Source organism: Crinia signifera, chromosome 12 (assembly GCF_055691185.1).
Source record: "Crinia signifera chromosome 12, ASM5569118v1, whole genome shotgun sequence".
Taxonomy (NCBI): domain Eukaryota; kingdom Metazoa; phylum Chordata; class Amphibia; order Anura; family Myobatrachidae; genus Crinia; species Crinia signifera.
In genome coordinates, this window is record NC_139228.1 from 61,386,744 (window position 1) to 61,407,009 (window position 20,266).

The 20,266-nt window shown below is 45.6% G+C and overlaps 1 long non-coding RNA gene across 1 annotated transcript in view; it reads left to right on the forward strand.

Annotated features, from left to right (window-relative positions):
* The first annotated feature begins 16,581 nt into the window (after positions 1-16,581).
* The window catches only part of LOC146049678 (uncharacterized), a 210,366-nt gene continuing 206,681 nt past the window's right edge, over positions 16,582-20,266 (forward strand). Inside the window, exon 1 of the long non-coding RNA XR_014466181.1 lies at positions 16,582-16,815. This is a non-coding gene — a long non-coding RNA (uncharacterized LOC146049678). The remainder of the gene's footprint in view (positions 16,816-20,266) is intronic.

The window sequence follows — 20,266 nt, forward strand, 5'->3', positions numbered from 1 at the left end:
CTGCTGTATAAGGCTTACAGAGGTGACGCCGAAATCTGGACCAGCAGATCTACCTTTCTCTGGTCGTGGCGCTCCCCCAAATACAATGAAAAAAGTCCCTTGCAAAATGGCCTCTGCATTACAGCAGACAGTTATTAAGGATGCAAGAGGAGGCCACCGCCTCCTCTACCATCCTCAATAACTTTTTTTCCTTGGAGTCTCTCTTTCCATTAGCATTAAATGTGTCAATAGAGCTCAATCATTTGGGTCTCTGATTTACCTTATTAGGATGGATGGGTGTTTCTTTTTGGGTCTAATAATTTTGCTGAATTTAATTAACATGTGCATAAAATATTGTACAATGCCCTTTCTTTCCTTTTTCCGGGGGTTGCCTGTCTGGGTTCTGGGGTGGTTTGCCTCTTGAGCTATTTGAGAGGTTTTTTTTTATATATATATATTTGGGCCGCAGATATATAAACTTTCTGATACAAATATGTAATACAAAAAAAATAAAAATTAAAAATTAAAAAAAATCTCATTCTTTTTTCGTGTCCTTTATGTTCCTATGGGCCTTATTCTAGTTCACTCTTTCTGACAAAATCCTTCTTAGATGGACAAAACCATGTGCACTGCAGGTGGGGCAGATGTAACTTGTGCAAAGAGAATTAGATTTGGGTGGGGTTTTACTTCAAAGGGAGATCTATTCTGCAGTGTAAAAATAAAGCAGCCAGTATTTACCCTGCACAGAAACAAAATAACTCACCCAAATCTAATTCTCTTGGCACATTTTACATCTGCCCCCCTGCAGTGCACATGGTTTTGTCCATCTAAGAAGGATTTTGTCAGAAAGAGTGAACTAGAATAACCCCCTATGTGTGTTGTCTGTAGTGGTGTTGGTGGGTTTTGAATCTGTGACTCCACGTTTGACAGCCGTTGTGTTCTACGGGTGGAGCCACAGGGGAACCCTATTAAACTGCTGAAATCTGCATTTACTTGTTAATTCAACTATAAATTGTTATTAAGTTAAATTATTTTGGTCTCTCTATACTAGATATATATATATATATATATATATATATATATATATATATATATATATATATATATATATATATGTATATATATATATATGTATATATATATATCCTTTTCTCTATATTTTCCCATAGAGGTAATATAACATTTGCCATCTCATATATATAATAATAATAATATATGTTTTCATAGAAAAATATTGTTTTAAAGCTCTGTTTTATCTATCTAAATGAATGTCCATGATATCTGCACTAAAAAGCACCTGTTTAAATTAGCCAGCCAGGTGTGTTGATATATACACCTGATTGGCTGGCTGCTAGATAAATATTGAGCTGGTACACATGGAGGCATCTTCTGAGAAAATTGGTATTTACAAGACCGGAGAAACGCGTCAAGGTCCTCCTTTCCTAACAAGACACCTTGGGGACACTATTGGGTACTTATGTATTATCTGGACTCCCATGTTATATGCACCCCATTTTTTTCATACCCCTACTATCCAACTACGCATGGAGTTGATTTTATATAGTGTGGCGATTGCAGCGAGCCACCGTGCCTGAAGCGTGGTGAGCGCAGCGAGCCCCGCGAGGGGACGCGGTCTCATAAGAAAAACGGGAATCCAGATATTACATAAGTACCCACTATTGTTATCACACTATAGTTATCACCAAAGCGACAACTTGGTAACACACTGAGTCCACTCGAGACCTGGCATTTGCGAGTCACACTGCACAGCTCTCTCCGGACTGCCCCTCCCTCCTCCTCGGCATACGGAGGTGACGGGGAAACTGTGGGTGTACTAGCACTCATACGTTGGGAGCCGACCCCGCATGATGCAGATGTCTCTAGCCCTGTGGCTCACTGTCTGGAGCTGGAGCTCGGTGCTCACTGCTGAAGTACAGCTGCTTCTCCAATGCCGTCTGAAACGCTATCCTACCTGCTACCCACGACTGCTGGTCTCTGGTAGCTCCTGCTACTGCTGCCGACAGCTACGGTAACAATACCCTGGCTTATAACTCTGATAAGTGGTGAACTACATTGTTTTTGGGGGTATTGACAGACTTTATTCTATAGACCATGGGTCTTCAACCTGTGGCCCTCCAGATGTTGTGAAACTACATGTTCCAACATGCATTGCCACATTTTTTCCTATAAGAGTATGCCAAAAAACCTGAGGGCATGCTGGGACATGTAGTTCCACAACATCTGGAGGGCCACAGGTTGAAGACCTGTGCCATAGACTGTCTGTGTGTCTATTTTCCAAAGTTGGAGTTAACTCCTTTTCACCCAGAGCATCTGTGTTACCATATATTCATACTAAAATTGGATACAAAGTTCCGTTTAAAAAACAGTGGCTCATGGACTATCCAAGTGACCATCTTTGGTGACAAATGTGCATATAACTGTGAAAGCGCTGTTCACATGTATTTATCAGAAATTATTACTGTGTCCCATGTGTGTCAATATTATTAATTCAGTTTAATTTTAAGGATTTACCATTTTTAATGTTATTAATAAATATTACATTACTGAATATTAAAATTGTGGCAATTGCGCGCTCCTATTCTTGTAAAACTTTGGTATTCTGTTCAGGTTCACTCTTGAGAGCAGCATCTGCCTCAAATATGTGTACCTATTAATATTTATAATTTTTTTAGTATTTGTGCGCCTGATTTCCCTGTCCTTGTAGCCGTGTTGTGTGTCTAAATATATCACACATCTACGACCACAGATTTAGGTTACTGTATCCTCAATAACTGTCTGCTGTGAGGGAGCAGCCATTTTGTGAGGTGCATTTATAATGTCAACAGGAGGAGCACCGGGACCGTCACCGCAGACAGGAAGATCTGCTGGTCCCGACAGTCCGGAAGTGTAGCAGTAACAGACCCGGCGGCGGTCCTGTTAGCAGAGCAGCAATAACCCCGGCAGACCCCCTGCCCTCAAACTTACCAAGCACCACCAAGCCACCGCGGGGTCTGCAAAACTGTTGTTACGCCACTGTTCCTGGCTTCTCTCTTGCATGCTAAGGCAATCAGCAGATACTAGATCATGTCAAATGAATATTGAGTTATATTTGGCAACAACTGAAGAACATACAACTGATATAGTAAAACAAACATAAGAAGTTGCAGCCAGTCAAGGTTTGTGCTACCTTGTCGGTGGAATTGGCCGCCGGGACAATATAAATTCAGTAACAAACAGGCTTAGCAGCCCTGCTAATTGCAGCTGTCATTTAATGCAAATCTTTGTGCTTTGGTCCTCAAGAAAGTATTATCTTCAATGAACACAGATTTCTTTTGGCTTTGGAACCGCTGTCAATGCCTGAAGACGTTGTGTCTGCAACTCTAGAGCCAAATTTCTCCATATGTGCGAGGAAATGTTAAGCATTTCATTAGAAGACACCTTCCAGCATATTAAGCAGCACAGACCCATGGTGAGGCAAGCACATTAACAAGACAACATAATTAGTGTATATTACTAAAGTCGATAATGAAACCTTTGCTATAGGGGACTGTGAATCATAGTAAGACTGCTGATAATAGACTGGGGGATTTAACTTGGTTAATTACTTGGATTATTCTAATCCATGTGACTGGTGGACTGATAGCTCGTTCCAAATGTTCCATAGAATACTTAAAATGTAAAAAAATAAAAATGTTGATGCTTAACGTTGACTTCCTTTAGTTGTGTCTTTGACACTACAAACTTTCTGCATGGGTGCACTGTGGTCAACGTTAATAAAGCCAGATGCCTGTCCGTGAGACCGGCAGTGACTTCCTATTGGGTGGGCTACCTGCCAGTCATCCGCAGTACAGTAAATGCAGTCTCATTGGGAGACTGCCAGTCCAGGCTGCCATAAGCAGAGAGCTGGCTTCTTGTATTATGCCACTCCCTTCCTTACTGTGCAGTCCTAGCTGGTTTCTATGGGCTGCAGCTGATGCAGGCAAGCCAGTCTTTTCCGCATCCCTGTACATGTACATATACCAGGCCCAACACCTGTCAACTGCATTGTACAGGTTCTGGGACCCTGGGTGGCAGAAAACATGCAGCTTGGTGGGGACCCATTGCATAAATGATGTTGCTAACATATAATCTGGTTAACCGTGCAGCACGGCCGACACCGCCAGCGACCCAGGCACCCGAAAATCGAGGGAACATGGTTCCACTGTGTGCCTAGCCTTATGCTGTACTTTCTGCCTCTATTCACCCTATTAAATCTCCTGTGACATGCAGATCTATCCTCAGTGACATACAGTAGCAAGAGTAAATTTGCTATGTCCCTGCCAATCCTCTCACTGGACTGCTCACAGTATTTAAGACACAAAAATATACCCTGAAAGTCTATCTGCACATACCCCACCACCAGTTACTATCCTACCCGCTCCCCCCGCAACTCTCACAACCCCAATATCCCCTCCCACTCTAAGAGGACACTTACCTGCACCCAGAAATGGTGATCATGAGCTCTGGTTATTTGTTCTCCTTTGCCGCTCCTATGACCCCAGTAAAGTAATTAGAAATGCCAGGACTTTGCAGCATCTTAACTCATTTTACTGATCAGATGACACATCAAGAACACATGAACATATGACTGTAGCTCATTAATCACCAGTCCATTGGTGTAGGGGGAGGGGGGGAGGATAGTCATATTTCATAGTGATCAGCCTGTGATCTAGCACATGGCTCATCACAGAAGGGGGATTGATGCTCAAGCAAGCAGGGAAGGCTTTGCAAGAGTAGGGGAACCAAAGGGAAGCCCTGACAACGCCTTCTAACGATAGCCTTATTATCACATGGCTCCCTTTTTTCCCATTATCTTAATAAAAATGATATTGATAAATGTGACTGCAAGTGTGGCATGGCTTCCCGCTAGTAAGCAAGCACCCAAATGCATTGGTCCAATGAATACTCAATTTAGCATAAAAGAGAAAAATCAGGCTTCCTCCTGAGATCAACCTTATAGATCTAATGGTGAATGATCATTCATTCTTAATTTGTAGCACTAGAGAGTTGATACTGGACTTATCCTAGGGGTGATGTGAGTAGTGTGACCCATCTGGGAAGGGTGTAAACAATAATGGGCAGACCACCCAATCAGTTGTAAGCTGCACTAGGCTAATGCACAGGGATGTCTCGCTCATGTACAGTTCATTTCCTCCCACAAAGGAAAGCACCAGTCTGTACGAGGGTGCAGTTCTGAAGGGGCCGACTAAATGCAATTCTCTTTCTGTGACCAGATCTTGCATAGATTCAGCACTGTGCGTGTTATGTAGCTCAGCGTATGCATCTACAGCTTATTATAAAGTTGGGTACACACTGGGCACTATATCATTAACTAAATGAACGATAGCGATATTGTTATTGATACAAATATAGTGCAAATCACACATTGTGTACCCACTATATCGTTAACCATACATGCTCCTGCACATTAATGACTTCCCCTGTCATCTGTACATGCAGCTCAAAATGACAGTATTGTCAGTGGGGGGTGGCTGACATCACTTACCGATATAATATATGATATCATTCTGTTTCTATGCGCTATATATCATCTTCCTGCGGCACCGCCAATATAGTTAACAATATTAGCGGTTCCCGTGTATACCCAGCTATAGTTATTGTCATCTCATCATCAATGCATGGGGTTATATATATATAATTACATCCTATTCTGAGTTATTTCATCATTGTGAATCAAAGTGGCAACCTAGTGTTGTTGCACGACCTAATATAGTGCCCATATGATGGACCAGATTGGCCCACGGGGTACAGCAAAATTGGTCATTTTGGGGCATCGGTCCTACAGACTAACGACCCACAGAGCTTATATACCTACACTACTCCTCACCCTCTCAGAATAACAGGCAAATTAAAATCCCACTTTGCCTTTAAAAGGCAGCTCTTCCCAGCTGCTCTGTTCTGATCAGTCACATGCCTTCAGCTGTACCAGGCTGCACAGAGAAGCGTAGCGAAATCAACTAAAAAATGCAATTTTTTTTTCAGTATCTACAGCCCCTTTCCTATTACCACGGTTTATGTTTAAAGGGTCCTGGACCTTGCAATCTCTAAAATAAGCCAAGCCTATTCATAAGTATGGGCCCCTACCACTGCATTTCTCCGGTGAGTGCTGTATGCTATAGTTAACCCTACATCTACCAAGTCTGCTTTAACTAATTTGCAATTTATTGATTATAAGATTAATTCTGCATGGATCTTTAATCTGAGAAATAGCAGTTGATTGCAAGCAGAAAGCATCTGCCTAGACACAAAAAAATGCCCCATGAAAAATTGCAAATGCATCGCAAAAAGCGATATGTTTGCAGATCCATATCCAAATCTTGAAACCTATATAATATATAACCCATAATCGGGGATATTCAATGTTACCGATCCACGGCAAAACGGTTAAATAAAGGGGCGATTTCACAAAAAATTGATGGAATTCCCATTCCATCCAAAAATGTTTTGAATTGTTCAGATTTTTGGAAACAATCCCAAAATTGCAAATCTGCGAATCCACGTGTTTTTCCACGCAAATGCAGATCCAGCTTTTGAAAGAGCCGGTTCCAGAGACTCAAATCCTGGCTGTTTCACTTTGAAAAACATCTGGGATTGAATACTCAAATCCCGTTATTTCCGAGGATCCAAAATAGCGGCAAACATTCAAAGGGTATGGGTCATTAGGTTGACATGCATTGAATCAACCACTGAAGGGCGACATGGCTAGGGTCAACAGGGTTGGAAGGATTGACACATTCCAGGGTTGCCGACCCTCCCGGAATTTGCTGGAGTCTCCCGAAAATCGGGTCCTTCCTCCCAGCCCCTGGAAGGGTGGGCAACCCTCCCGGAATCAGGGGGACCCCAACTGAGCCCCCCCGATCGTGGCATTTATATGCCGCAATCCGCGGGTCTCAGGGGAGGGGGCGGAGCTAAAACGGCACAATCGTGTCGTTTTAGCCCCGCCCCCTCCACGGATAACAGTTATTTCGGCTATTTGTCGTAATGGGGGCGGGGCTTAATGATGTCACAGTTAAGCCCCGCCCTCAAACGCGTAATGCAAGGCTTCTCCCGGAGAGGATTTTTTTAAAGTCGGCAACCCTGACATATTCCCATTGTTGATTTGATGCCTGTGTCCACCTTCCAACCCTGTCGATATTAGCCATGTCACCCTTCAGTGGTCAACCCAATGCATGTTGACCTAAATAGGGTGAACCTAATGATTGTATACACATTGGAAATCCCCCTTTGTCTCCATTATTTTTGAGACTGTTAGGTGGAATTGATCGGCCTTCCTCCTGCTTACCCGCTAGAGGGAGACGTAAGAGTCATTCAGGGCATAATACACAATAACAGGTTACAATTTTAGCAAATGTTTTAATAAAGCTGAATAATAGGGATTTTCCAATTGCCATTGTCGTCCTCTGCAATTCTGTTGTCTAAAATGTTTCAATCCATTTCTCTCGATAAGATGTTACAGATGAAATGAATTATTCATATAATACTATCAGCTTGTTTTGTGTCGCCGGTAACTGCAGAATATTAGATCTCTCGGTGGTGTGAATTTCGGGCTTAGGGTGACACCCAGTGTATGGAAGCGTCAGTGCAGCACTTACTATGCCATCCTAATTTATTGTGAGAGTTGGGCTGCGCACCATAAAATGACTCTGCTGTGATCCACTGACACAATGTCAATCAATGCATCAAACGGGATCACCCAGGCTAATGCACAGGAATCACAGCGAGATTTATATACTGACGTGTAAAATCTCTGCTCGTATCTGGCAGTATTGTCACAGAGGGCCTTATTCTAGTTCACTAAGTTCCTTCTCAGATTTACAAAACCATGTGCACTGCAGGGGGGGGGGGGGGCAGATGTAACAGGTGCAGATAGAATTAGATTTGGGTGAGTTATTTTGTTTTCGGTGCAGGGATACTAACTGACTGCTTTATTTTTACACTGCAATATAGATCTCACTTTGAAGAAAAACCCCACCCAATAATTCTATCTGCACATGTTACATCTGCCCCACCTGCAGTGCACATGGTTTTGTCCATTTGAGAAGGAATTTGCCTCTAAAGCCGTGTACACACGGCTGCGATAGGGGCTGATATCGCTGGGAATATGGTCGCTGGCGACCATATTGCCAGTGATGGGAGTGTGACCCGGTGATAAATCGCTGGGTGCGAGCTCCCGTTTTCAGCCCCGTTCTAATCGCAGGAGCACCGCCAGCAGAGGTTTCTTTTCATCAGCGACCATCTCTGGTCGCTGATGAAAAGGGGGCATTGAGCTATATATTGCTAGCAATATATTGCTGAGCAATATATCTCCCCCATGTGTACGTACCTTTAGAGTGAACTAGAATAAGGCCCAGAATGCGGAAAGGCATGTCTGTAAGTAACCTGTCTAGACTTAGGCAAAGGCAAATGTGTGCAATCTGTTTATTAAACTTACACCTGTGACTAAGCAGGCAGCTGTCATTTTCACTAAGCCAAAAATATGCAGGAATGCATTTGCAACCTCATCTCAGTGCAGATTGTAAGCTTGCGAGCAGGGCCCTCCAACCTTTTTGCCTGAAAATGTCCAGTCTGTCGTTTCACTGTTTCCAATTGTAAAGCACAATGCAATTTGCTGCGCTATATAAGAACCCCTAAATAATGAATAAATCTTCAAAGTGCTCCCAATATGATCAAGGCAAACTTTGTGCTGCGCTACAACGTCAGATGCACCATAAAGACGTCCAAATAATCCACTTCAAGCTCATAAAAGTGCAAGTACAAGTAGGTGATGTCCCATTGGGTGCAACAATTTCTGTCCTCATATCGTATGTACACCAAAATAGGGGATGTGGCCTATGTAAAAGAGGGTGTGGCGGCACTGGAATGATACAAATGCCAGCCACACCTTTTGTTTTCGTCACTGTTCAGGCAGGCCTAGCACTCTGTGATGACATCATGACATCACACTGAGGGCCAGATGTACTAAACTTGAAAAGTGATAAAATGGAGAGTGATAATCCACCAGCCAATCAGCACCTACCTGCCATGTCACAGGCTGTGCTTGAAAAGTGATTGGTTGGAGGTTTATCACTCTCAATTTGATCACTATTCATAGTTTAGTACATCTCACCCTGAGCCTTATAAGACCTTACTGGGCAGTAAACTCGGTACTTGTGTATTATAGCGGAGCCCCCGATGTACATCGCGCGATGTTTTTATCTCATCGCATGCCATGCAACGCGATTTTTGCCCCCTATGCGATGAAAACATTGTATAAGCACCCAAATGGGTGCTTACAATGTTAAATGCACCCCCACGCCACCCCCCCCCCCACTATAAACGTGAACCCGAAGCGTGGCGAGCGCAGCGAGCCCGCAAGGGGCGGCGGTACGCGTCCTCCGACCTTTTCATACCCCCACTATCCACGTCAGCGTGGAGTTGAGAATAGAAAGTGTGGCGAGCGCAGCGAGCCACCGAGCCCGAAGCGTGGCGAGCGGACGCGGATACTTTCACAGGTATCCGCGTCCCCTCGCGGGCTTCACAGGTATCCGCGTCCCCTTGCGGGGCTCGCCACGCTTCGGGCTCGGTGGCTCGCTGCGCTCGCCACACTTTCTATTCTCAACTCCATGCCGACGTGGATAGTGGGGGTATGAAAAAGTCGGAGGACGCGTACCGCCGGCCCTCGCGGGCTCGCTGCGCTCGCCATGCTTCTGGTTCACGTTTGTAGTGGGGGGGTGGCGTGGGGGTGCATTTCACATTGTAAGCACCCATTAGGGTGCTTATACAATTTTTAATCGCATGGCATTGTATGCCATACACAATGCCATACAATTTTAAAATTGTATGACATTGTACAATATCGCGCCGCATCGCATACCATCGCATGCCTTATGCGATGCGATGCAATGGGCGCCGCTATAATACACAAGTACCGTAAACTATATACTGAGGATGCAATTTATTATTTATATCACTGTAATGATGGCGTTGCATATGGGGGGGGGGGTTTGCCGGTGGGATGAGCGTGTCCTACAGTACCTGTCTTTTTTTTTAACCCAGCCTGTAACTTCACAGTTAGGAGCTGATTGGCAAGTAATAAAGTACCAGCCACATTATCACCTCACCAAGTTGAATAAATCTGCACCACTATCTCCACTTTATCTCTCTCCAAGCGATGATGCATTTTGCCCATTGAGAGAATATTACGACATTGCTGCAATTCCAACTCAGAGTGAGGGTTTAATTATTTCCTTCAGATGTGAACTAGGAGTTTCCTGGCCATTGTATTATTGGAAGAAACCCTCTTTCAAGGATAGATGACGTATCTCATAAATCACATGGATGCAGTCTGAGTCATGTTAGCCAGAGGAGTATATGTAGTACGGATCAAAAACATTGTGTGGCAATTACAGCATATTTCCTCATGATGAGGGTAATGTGGAAAATCCAGACCAGGTTTTAGATCAGCAGCAGCAGGAGAATTAGATCCAGTCCAGGTTTCCTAACTGATGGAGATCAGGGTTTGGCTGATTAGCAGCACCTGTGGCTTTCTGATATAAGTGTTTCCAGGGCAGGAGGTCATTGTTCCTGGTGGTGGAATGGCCGCCCAGGTGATAGGTCGGGGGTGTGGTCTACGGTAGGGACCACTGGAACATACGGATGAGTTTGTACTATGCTGTGACACCTGCATGCTGCAATGCTGTAACTATCCTTGCCTATGCTGATTACCTGGTATGCTGTTTACCTGCTACAAATGAAAGACCAACAATTCATCTTATCCAGTGTACAGTATGTGATTCACAATTGATAGTTACAGTAAGTGCAAAATATAGGAGATTGTTATTACCAAGCTCCCCAGATCATACTTGCCTACCTGACCCTCTCCATGAGGGAGAAAATGCTCAATTCCTGGACTTCCCTGTAATGTATGATTGCCATCACCTGAGATGAAACACCTTTCTTATCAATTACCTAGCTCCCCACAGGTGCTGGCAATTCTACATTACCAGGGAAGTCCAGGAACAGAGCATTATCTACCTCATGGAGGGGGTCAGGTAGGCAAGTATGCCCCAGATCCCCAGCTGCTTTGTAATGCATTCGATCAGCTCAGTGAATATTTTGTGAACTGTACCACTAGTAAATCCTATGGCAACTCAGACCTTGTTCCCGGCTACTAGAGGAGGGTTTGCCCACTGCGTATATACCGGACGCCCAATCAGGGTCACTGTCATGTTTAGTTCTGTTTGAGATATTTAAGGTGTCTATTCAGGGCCGGACTGGGACCAAAAATCAGCCCTGGCATTTTGAGCACACAGGCCCACCTGCTGCGTGTCAAAAAGGGGTGTGGTCTAAAGGAAAGGAGGCGTGGCATCACAAAGGGGCGTGGTATTACACATTATACTACTCACCGTAATGCCCATTACACATTATGACACACACACTGGGCCGTATTCAATGAGAATATTGACGGCGTGCAGCGAATCCTGTTTAGGATTCGCTGCACACTCGCCACTTCCCGCTGTGTTCCGGAGCCTCGCTGTCCCCCTTATTCAACGTCGCAGGGGCTCGCTGCCCCTGACGGCGTGTGTGAACCCCTTCGGCGGACGCAGCAGGGAGCCTGAGGACAGTGGCAGGCAGGGAGATGGAAGTCTCCCTGCCTGCCCAAGAACATATGTGGGGGGGAGGCGGGGTCCCCGGGAGCCAGGCAGCACAGGCTGCCCCCCGGGAGAGCCAACAGGGGACCAGGTATTCACTGCACCCGATCGTGCATATGTAATGATCGGGTGCAGTGAATATATGAATATCTAATGAGCGGCTCTCGGCTCCCTGCCCCCTGCTGGCTGCTCTGTGTAAAAAAAATATTATTATATTTTTTTTTTTATTAAATATATATTCATGTGCTATAAGCACATGAATAAAAATAGCATGCCCCTTCTTAGAATAAAATTCCTGATTTTTTTACACCAAATGTAAACTTTTTTTTTAAAAGTTCACTTTCCACTTCACCATGAAAAGATGGCGATTTGCTACACGGCGACACACGGCGATAAGTGCACATTGAATAGGGTGATTCGCTTTCTGACCCATAAAATCACCTTCCAATGCGGAAATAGCACAAATTCGCCGTGAAACAGGGCGAATTATCCTCACTGAATACTGCCCACTGTAATGCCCATTACAGAATATGACACAATCCTTATGCCCATTATACATTATGGCGAACAGACCGTAATGCCCATTACACGTTATACCAACAACCGTAATACCCAATACATATAATACCACATGCCGTAATGCCTATTACATTTTATGCCACATAAGTTCCGCTTACCTACATGCTCGTTACTTCGGGTTTCATGCTCGTTGCTAAGGGTTTCCTGCTCGATACCAGGCGTTTCATGCTCGATGCCTGGGGTTGCATGCACTTAAACTGAAAAGGGTAGTCTATAAGAAAAGACTCAAGGTTATTGCTTTCCACTCTCCTTTCCCCTCCCCTCATTTATCATTATAATATTAATAATTAAACTTTTGATCCAACTATGCCGACACTGTAGTAGAAAATCCAGTGGTGGTGGGCTGTGTCCAGTGTCTCAATTGTTTGCCATTATCATATTATATATAAAAATTGTCATTTGGCAAACAGTGTCTTAAAACATTTTCGCATTTACATTATCCTTGAGTGATCAGCCGCATTACCGGCAGGAGATTCATATTTATTCAGACTCCAAAAGGTATACACAAGGTGTGTCGACTATACTTATAAATGCAATCTATTTTAAAAAGCTAAATATTAAAAGTTATATTTTATCTACTATCATCTCTAAACACTCATAAATTTATTTTATCACAGTTTAAAACACAGTTTAAAACACAGAAACCCACTGGTTCTCCTTCAGTCTTTTCTTATAGACTACCCTTTTCAGTTTATGTGCTGAACTTCTTTTTGGGAGCACCACCAACCAGTAATCGCTAACCAGAATTACCCTGAACAGCCTTTCTTTATGTTGGTTTATTTCAATTATTGTTTTTTTCGAATTTGTAACTCAAAAAATTGTCTCTAAGCCTGTGCCAACCAACCCCCCATCTAATTCTCAGTTACATGCACTTAGTCTGAGCTGTGTTCTGTGCAGGCAGCGATGGCTCCTTCGCTATTTCATGGGCAATGGCAGGCCGGGCAAAGTGGGTGACGATGGCCTGGGCTGGCCTACTGGTGCTGGGCCCCCGGCTGGGCGAAGTGACGTTGAACACCAAATAATAAATTACAGTCTACTTTTGACAGACTGTCCCAACTTTTCAATCTTCCCTGAGCTGCTGCTGGCTGCCTTGCTCTCCACGGCCTGGGACAGTCAGCTGGGGCCTGGGCGCTGCCAAGGGCACACTGGTGCAGTGCGGGCAGCGGAAGGACTGAGTGGCATAAACTAGACATATTTCTCCCTCTGCAAAAAAGTTTCTAGTGCCCCCCCAACTGGGAAGTACTGTGTGTTGTAGGATGTACTGGGGGGATGGCAAGCGGGGGGGGGGGGCAAGGTCACGGCTTATAGGGAGGGAGCTGAGCGGGTGACTGTCAGCCGCACTCAGCATGTGAGAGACTTGCAGCTATTAGCCACTACTGCTGCCTCTCTCACCAAACTTGGTCCCAGACATCACATCATGCTGCGTCGCTGAAGCAGGAGGGCACATGCAGCGCTCCCAGCACGCGACGTGGCAGCGTGTGTGTGACGTGACATACAAACACAGTGAGTCACGTGGGGGTGCGTGTTATCAATGGGAAATAGGTTAGCCGGGACGCTGGTGGTTGGAAGCTGCAGCTGCCAATCATTGGAAGTGCTGCAAACGTCCGGGGGCACGCCTAAGGTCATGTCTGACGTGACACGTGGGCGGCGCGGCACATAGTGATTGAAGCCCAGGACTCAAGGTAGTGGGCTCAGCACATAAAATCGGCCCACAAGGCCATCGGCCCTTCTGGCATTTGCCAGAAGTACCAGATGGATAGTCCAGCCCTGTAAGATAGTGTAGCGTGTATGACATAAAATGTGTGTATGACCGAGATAAAATGTAGATCGGTCGGACATGCCGCAATGTTCAGCACGTCCCACTGATTAGACATGCATCTAGTAGTGTATGCCCTGCTCTGGCCAATGGATGGACAGCTAATGGCTATGGAGGTGTGTTAGCTAATCGTGCACAACTGAGAGGACTTCGCCATCATGTCCCATAACAGTGAGGGGGACAACTACACTAGTTCCGCCCAGTACCTCCATGATATGTCCCAACTAAAGATGAGCGGTTTGGATTACCTTAAATCCGAACGCACCCGAACTTCCAGTATCTAAGTCAATCCGAGTCACGGCTCAGGTTTTAATATTTATTGATTAACAGTTTCTTATATAGCGCACACATATTCCGCAGCGCTTCACAGAGTATAGTTGAACAGTCACATCAGTCACTGCCCCAGTGGAGCTTACAATCTATATTCCCTACCACATGTACACGCGCACACAGACATTCTAGGGCTACAGTAATTTTGTTACGAGCCAATTAGTCTACCAGTATATTTTTGGGCTGTGGGAGGAAACCGGAGTACCTGGAGGAAACCCACGGGGAGAATATACAAACTCTGCACAGTTAGGGCCATGGTGGGAATCCTGCCAGATGGGTTCCAAAGCGGGGAAAAAACATCATTGTCCCGATGTTGGAATCTTGCGGGTTTTTGATTCTGTAGGATCCTGCAGCAGTGGCTCTGCGCCATTTCACTGTATTCTGCTGTGTTCTGCTATGTGCTGCACTGCTGGTTAAAGTACAGTAGCTGTGCTGTACCCACCTAAAGTGGCTGTGCAGTAGTAATGGTTTGGTATGGGGGTCCGACAGATGGGATTCCAAAGGTCATTAGACTGACGCCGGAATCCCGAGTAATGGTACTTTGACAGAGGGGTGAGCGCAAACAAGCCCCTGCGCTCACCACACTGCGGACTCAGCTGCTCGCTGCACTCCCCACAGGTTCTATTCTCCCTCTATGGGGGTCATGCACCCCCACGAGGGAGACTAGCCCCTGTAAGTCGGCTTTTAAAAGCCGGGATTCCAACCTCGAATCCCGTTGGAATATCGACTGTTGGGAGTTCAACCGGCACACCGTTGGTAAGTAGCTCTACAGTGTGTATTGTCACTTGCCAGGTGTGATCTAGAGTGAGAATAACAATAACAATCAACTCCCCTTCTCTGTTCCACAATCCTGTTTGGCCCTCAGGAATAAAGATATCATTTGCATCTTTGATTTTCCATCTGTCATAATATCTATATAAATGCTGTGATGGCTCTGGCACAGAATGGAAGGGATGACACAGGGACAGTTGTCTGGCTAATTTAAAGTCACCTCTGTGCTGGAACTTTTCAGGTTGGTCTACCTGTGCACAGTGACACCTCTGTGCATAGTAACCTGCTGGGAGATAAATGTCCCCCTCCCTGCTTACCTCCCCATGAGCCTGATATTGGAGAAGCCTCCTTCCTCTCTAAGGTAATAGGTCCCATATTACTGAAAGCAGCGGCAGGAGCAGAGACGTTAGTATTCAGGTGTAGTTCCAAGAGCTGCCAATAGGTGGCGATGGTGCAGCACGGAGTGAATGACGTCACTGCAGTGTAGCTTCGAGTTACACAGAGAGGCGCTCATTACTTGGCTGGCACAGTGGCGTGTGTCGTTATTCCAGCGTCTTGGGAAGCTCAGGCTGCGGGTTCGAGTCCCACACCCCTGCTAAGCAGCTGCCTTAGATGTTAGCCCAAATACGAGGATTAGGTAGTTAGTTAGTTAGTTAGTTTAATAGCAGCTGTGGAGGCAGGGACAGCCTGTTTTTGTTTTACTATTTATTTGTAAGGTTCTTCTTATTCTAAAATCTACACATTGGCTTCCTCAGACCTGATGTCTTCCCTCAGAGCCGACCCTAGGCATAGGCATACTAGGCAATTGCCTAGGGCAGCAGCCTATGCCTAGGGGCGGCTGCTTTACCGGGTGTTCCTTAAATACCAGTGGCGGAACTTTGGGGAGCCAGCGCTGGCCAGGCGGGGTCTGCAGGGAGCGCAGGGACTTGCTGCGCGGACAGAAGCTACATAGTAGTTAATGCTGCAGCTGCCAGACATAGAGCAGCTGCAGCAGCATCATTGGAGGCTGCCTGCTCTCCACTGTCCGAGGTGGCTGCGGATTCTCCCCAGACACCGGCGACAGGGACACTTCACTTTTACTGCCAGCGCCGGCCGATGGCAGTGAAGTGGACTTGCACCTCCTGCAGTGCACCTGCATACAGCAGATTCAGGCAGGGGGGCACCGAGGCTTCATGCACCCCCTGTCATTTATAAAATCATTTTTGTTTCTATTTACATTTATTCTGCGCTGCTGCTGCAGCAATACTAAGAGCCTGCTGCTAATCTTCCACTGGGCAGCTATGATCAGCCCATCGGCGCCTCCCGTGGGCTGGGCTTGATCCTGATTGGCTCCCTGGCTGCACTCTGCTCTTCTGCCCAAGTAACTAGTCACCGGATGTGTTGCACTCCGTACCGCACCAACAAGGCAAGTCGCTGCCTCCCCACCACAACAGAAGAGTCCTATGACCTTACAGACACATGAGGAGCACACTCTGTGGCAGAATAGAATGAGAAAGGACCTGCTCTGCCTCCACCCACACTGCAGCTCTGGGCTCCTTCTGCAGCGCACATCAAACGCTCCACCTGAGGAGAGTGCAGGCCTGAGGTAGTGCCCTCACATCGTCCCTGGGTGCTTCTTATCACTAGCAAGCTGCATATATTAAACATGAGGTCAGTGCCAATGCTGTATGTGCTTGCAAATATACTGTTAGGACATGTGCGTTTGTCCACTTATGCAGACACCACCTCACCACTGCTTTCCTCCCAACACTCACACTCCCCTTCATTATTTTACACCACCCCTCACATCTACCTCTCCCCTACTTACAGTAACCCTGCCTCCCTGTTCCCCCTCCTGTCACTAAGGCTACAGACATTACCCCTTCCGGTTACCAAACACCCCCTTTCTCTGCCATATAACCCATGTTGAAATACATCTCACTATACTGCCATATCCTCTTGCCCTTACTGCCATACTCCCCACTTACTGGCAGTGCCCCCATTCTGCCATACTTCTCATCTTACTGCCTTCCTTCCCCCTTACTAACTATACCAGGGTTGCCGACCCTCCCGCATTTAGCGGGAGTATCCCGTTTTTTGCTTCTTCCTCCCGGTCTCCCGGTAATGTGAGGTATCCTCCCGTTTTTTTAGCCCGTCTGGCAAAAAAAAAAAAAAGTGACTGCGCATGCGCTAATTACAAAGTGCCGCGGCTGTGCGGCCGGGGATCTGTCAGCAGTGGCTACACTACCTACAGCGGCAGCGCAGCAGGGGGCAGCCATCAGAGCAGGAGCAGCAGAGGGAGCGGCACAAGCAGCAGAAGGCAGCGCCGCAGATAAGATGGTAAGATAGCGGCTAGCTGCTTCGTGCCTCCCTCCTGCTTCTCTCCCTCTGCTTCTCTCCCTCTGCTCCTCTCCCTCTGCTCCCATTTTTTCTTTAATAGGGCTCCTTCTTTTAAACAGTGCTACGGTACCATCTAAAAATGTAATTTAGATAGCTCCGCCCATGGCCACGCCCCATTTTGTGCCGTAAATGGGGCAGGTCCATGGGCGGAGCTATCCAAATTACATTTGAGAGCTCCCACGCCCCCTAATTAGTAGGGATGGGACATCGAAAGAAAACATCGGTCAAATGATGTTTTTCAACATTGGTTGCAAAACATCATTTAGACCTAAACATTGGTACTGTAAACCCGATGTTAACCGATGTTAACCGATGTTTCGATATTTTTTAAAATAAACTGGTTACCAAAGCATATAATACACTAATAAGCTTCTGAAATGATAAATAATCCCTCTATTAAGTTTATCTTGTTGGAGGCTTACAGTTTATACACACACAATGGATATATGATTCATGTTTTGTGGTAAATCAAATTTGTTACGGAAGGAAAAAACCATGAAGCATTAACTATCAAAACTTTATTGCAACAACTCACAATCTGCTATTAACTAGGTTTTTAACTGTAGCAACAGGCTAATAACTTATGTTGTTTATAGAAAATAACAAAAAAAACAGTACACACAGACACAGTGCAACATAGAACATACTCCATTGTTGCTTAGAATAACCATCAGAACAAAGACGCTGGAGCCAGTGCAACTGCAAATTAAGGTTTGAAACACGTCTGCATTTGACAAACCAGCCCCCATCCCCTCCCTCAAATAGAAACTACTGTACCTGTCACTCAGTATCTGCGTCCGCTGTTACTAATAAATCACTGCACATGTGCAGTGTGACTGACATTGCATTTCAAAGAAATAAACTGTGCAAATGTCTGCAACCACAACTGAATCAGGCCCTTTGTAAGGTGCTGTGATATGCTTGCTGCATAATAATACATCAATTGATAGATTGTAAGCTTGTGAGCAGGGCCCTCATACCTTTGACTGACTGTAAATACCCAGTTTGTTGTACAGGTTGAGTATCCCTTATCCAAAATGCTCGGGACCAGGAGAATTTTGGATAACGGATTATTCCGTATTTTGGAATAATTTAATATTTCAATGATGTATTTTGAAGTATCTTGCATTTATGCTGTATAAACACATAATATACACACAAATATATTTTATTACCACATAAAATACACACAAATATATTTTAATTGTTCAAAAAACAAGGTTTCAAAACGTGAAACAAAATGTGTGTACTATCTCAGCACTGAATTTGAATGCCAAGCAATCATTGTCTTGCACATATATAGTGCCAGTTACATATCATGTCCCCAGTGATGCTGTTACAAATGTCCCCAGTGAGTTTTTAGCAAAAAAAAATTTTTTTTTCACTTTCTGGAATGTCCGTATTTCGGAATAATTCGGATAACGGATATTCGGATACGGGATACTCGACCTGTATCACTGTCTCCTATTGTAAGTTAATATGCTGCGCTATATAAGAAACTATGGTACTTGTTTCCTAGCACGGCCACAACGATTTAGATCGTTGTGGTCGTAAGATAAAAAATCGGATCGATCGCATCGCATGCGATTTGGTCGCATGCGATGCGACCGATCCGACCGACCGATTTTTTCACCCGATTTTTTTTTTTTTTTCACCTGATTATTTTCAATTGCCCCCCCAAATGTTACTAAGTGGGCTAGACCCCACGATAGACGTCAACCCGAAGCGTGGCGAGCGCAGCGAGCCCGCGAGGGGCGGCGGTGCGCGTCCTCCGACCTTTTCATTCCCCTACTATCCACTAGGGCGTGGAGTGAGAATAGAATAGTGTGGCGAGCGCAGCGAGCCACCGAGCCCGAAGCGTGGCGAGCGGACGCGTATAACTTCACAGGTATACGCGTCCCCTCGCGGGGCTCGCTGCGCTCGCCACGCTTCGGGCTCGGTGGCTCGCTGCGCTCGCCACACTATTCTATTCTCACTCCACGCCCTAGTGGATAGTAGGGGAATGAAAAGGTCGGAGGACGCGCACCGCCGCCCCTCGCGGGCTCGCTGCGCTCGCCACGCTTCGGGTTGACGTCTATCGTGGGGTCATGGCGGGCACATAAAAAATGTGAAATGGGTCATATTGGCCCATTTCACCTTTTTTATCATTTTTCCCTATGTGAGATGGACTTAATCAAGTCCATCTCATCTTGTGCCATTATAATGGCACAAGACCGACAAGATCCTCCCGATTTCAATGTTAAAAGATTTTTTAACATTGAAGTCTATGGAAAAATCGGGTCAATCGGTCGGTCGCATCGCGGCCGATTTTAATTGGTCGCGACCGACCGATTGACCCGATTTCTGTCAATCAAAGGGAAAAAATTGTAAAAAATCGGCCACATCGTGAGGATCGTGTCCCTTAATTAAGAGCCACGATCACTCACGATTGTGGCCGTTCTAGGAAACAAGTACCGAAACTATTAATAAATAAATAAATATGAAGGGAGTTCACCACAATGTCACTGCTAGTGACTATCGTATTATACTGTTCATTCTAGCACCCACTATCTTTGAAAACCCATGCAGTTCCTCTTCCCTGCCTGGAGTGTCGCTGTCTGCTGTAGTGCTTCTAGCACAGTGTGGTCTGTATATCAGCACTGATATGCAAACAAGACCTGTGCTAGAAACTCCACAGCAGACAGCGACAGTGACTCACTAACAGCACCAGTTGCAGTGAGGC